This window comes from Macaca mulatta, chromosome 7 (genome assembly GCF_049350105.2).
Source record: "Macaca mulatta isolate MMU2019108-1 chromosome 7, T2T-MMU8v2.0, whole genome shotgun sequence".
Lineage (NCBI taxonomy): Eukaryota > Metazoa > Chordata > Mammalia > Primates > Cercopithecidae > Macaca > Macaca mulatta.
The window spans coordinates 69,976,132-69,979,195 of record NC_133412.1 but is presented as its reverse complement, the minus strand read 5'-3'; positions in this window follow the sequence as shown (position 1 = coordinate 69,979,195).

Below are 3,064 nucleotides of genomic sequence, written 5' to 3'. Positions count from 1 at the left end.
TGGATCTCTTTGCTAGCCTTATTTCTGTGGAATCTGAGAACAGATATTTCGGATCCCTTTGAAGACTGTAGGGCCAAAGGAAATATCCTCCGATAACAAAGAGAAAGAAGCTTTCTGAGAAACTTCTTTGTGTTCTGTGAAATCATCTCACAGAGTTACAGCTTTCCCCTCAAGAAGCCTTTCGCTAAGACAGTTCTTGTGGAATTGGCAAAGTGATATTTGGTCGCCCATAGAGGGCGATGGTGAAAAAGGAAATATCCTCAGATGAAATCTGGAAAGAAGCTTTCTGAGAAACTGCTTAGTGTTCTGTTAATTCATCTCACAGAGTTACATCTGTATTTCGTGGATCTCTTTGCTAGCCTTATTTCTGTGGAATCTGAGAACAGATATTTCGGATCCCTTTGAAGACTATAGGGCCAAAGGAAATATCCTCCGATAACAAAGAGAAAGAAGCTTTCTGAGAAACTTCTTTGTGTTCTGTGAAATCATCTCACAGAGTTACAGCTTTCCCCTCAAGAAGCCTTTCGCTAAGACAGTTCTTGTGGAATTGGCAAAGTGATATTTGGAAGCCCATAGAGGGCTATCGTGAAAAAGGAAATATCCTCAGAGGAAATCTGGAAAGAAGCTTTCTGAGAAACTGCTTAGTGTTATGTTAATTCATCTCAAAGAGTTACATCTCTATTTCGTGGATCTCTTTGCTAGCCTTATTTCTGTGGAATCTGAGAATAGATATTTCGGATCCCTTTGGAGACCATAGGGCCAAAGGAAATATCCTCCGATAACAAAGAGAAAGAAGCTTTCTGAGAAACTTCTTTGTGTTCTGTGAAATCATCTCACAGAGTTACAGCTTTCCCCTCAAGAAGCCTTTGGCTAAGACAGTTCTTGTGGAATTGGCAAAGTGATATTTGGAAGCCCTTAGAGGGTTATGGTGTAAAAGGAAATATCCTCAGATGAAATTTGGAAAGAAGCTTTCGGAGACACTGCTGAGTGTTCTATTAATTCATCTCACAGATTTACATCTGTATTTCGTGGATCTCTTTGCTAGCCTTATTTCTGTGGAATTTGAGAACAGATATTTCGGATCCCTTTGAAGACTATAGGGCCAAAGGAAATATCCTCCGATAACAAAGAGAAAGAAGCTTTTTGAGAAACTTCTTTGTGTTCTGTGAAATTATCTCACAGAGTTACAGCTTTCCCCTCAAGAAGCCTTTCGCTAAGACAGTTCTTGTGGAATTGGCAAAGTGATATTTGTAGCCCATAGAGGGCTATGGTGAAAAAGGAAATATCCTCAGATGAAATCTGGAAAGAAGCTTTCTGAGAAACTGCTTAGTGTTCTGTTAATTCATCTCACAGAGTTACATCTGTATTTCGTGCATCTCTTTGCTAGCCTTATTTCTGTGGAATCTGAGAACAGATATTTCGGATCCCTTTGGAGACTATAGGGCCAAAGGAAATATCCTCCGATAACAAAGAGAAAGAAGCTTTCTGAGAAACTTCTTTGTGTTCTGTGAAATCATCTCACTGAGATACAGCTTTTCCCTCAAGAAGCCTTTCGCTAAGACAGTTCTTGTGGAATTGGCAAAGTGATATTTGGAAGCCCACAGAGGGCTATGGTGAAAAAGGAAATATCCTCAGAGGAAATCTGGAAAGAAGCTTTCTGAGAAACTGCTTAGTGTTCTGTTAATTCATCTCACAGAGTTACATCTGTATTTCGTGGATCTCTTTGCTAGCCTTATTTCTGTGGAATCTGAGAACAGATATTTCGGATCCCTTTGAACACTATTGGGCCAAAGGAAATATCCTCCGATAACAAAGAGAAAGAAGCTTTTTGAGAAACTTCTTTGTGTTCTGTGAAATCATCTCACAGAGTTACAGCTTTCCCCTCAAGAAGCCTTTCGCTAAGACAGTTCTTGTGGAATTGGCAAAGTGATATTTGGAAGCCCATAGAGGGCTATGGTGAAAAAGGAAATATCCTCAGATGAAATCTGGAAAGAAGCTTTCTGAGAAACTGCTTAGTGTTCTGTTAATTCATCTCACAGAGTTACATCTGTATTTCGTGGATCTCTTTGCTAGCCTTATTTCTGTGGAATCTGAGAACAGATATTTCGGATCCCTTTGGAGACTACAGGGCCAAAGGAAATATCCTCCGATAACAAAGAGAAAGAAGCTTTCTGAGAAACTTCTTTGTGTTCTGTGAAATCATCTCACGGAGTTACAGCTTTCCCCTCAAGAAGCCTTTCGCTAAGACAGTTCTTGTGGAATTGGCAAAGAGATATTTGGAAGCCCCTAGAGGGCTATGGTGAAAAAGGAAATATCCTCAGAGGCAATCTGGAAAGAAGCTTTCTGAGAAACTGCTTAGTGTTCTGTTAATTCATCTCACAGAGTTACAGATGTATTTCGTGGATCTCTTTGCTAGCCTATTTTCTGTGGAATCTGAGAACAGATATTTCGGATCCCTTTGGAGACTATAGGGCCAAAGGAAATATCCTCCGATAACAAAGAGAAAGAAGCTTTCTGAGAAACTTCTTTGTGTTCTGTGAAATCAACTCACAGAGTTACAGCTTTTCCCTCAAGAAGCCATTCGCTAAGACAGTTCTTGTGGAATTGGCAAAATGATATTTGGAAGCCCAGAGGGCCACGGAGAAAAAGGAAATATCCTCAGATGAAATCTGGAAAGAAGCTTTCTGAGAAACTGCTTAGTGTTCTGTTAATTCATCTCACAGAGTTACATCTCTATTTCGTCGATCTCTTTGCTAGCCTTATTTCTGTGGAATCTGAGAACAGATATTTCGGATCCCTTTGGAGACTATAGGGCCAAAGGAAATATCCTCCGATAATAAAGAGAAAGAAGCTTTCTGAGAAACTTCTTTGTGTTCTGTGAAATCATCTCACTGAGTTACAGCTTTTCCCTCAAGAAGCCTTTCGCTAAGACAGTTCTTGTGGAATTGGCAAAGTGATATTTGGAAGCCCAAGGAGGGCGATCGTGAAAAAGGAAATATCCTCAGAGGAAATCTGGAAAGAAGCTTTCTGAGAAACTGCTTAGTGTTCTGTTAATTCATCTCAC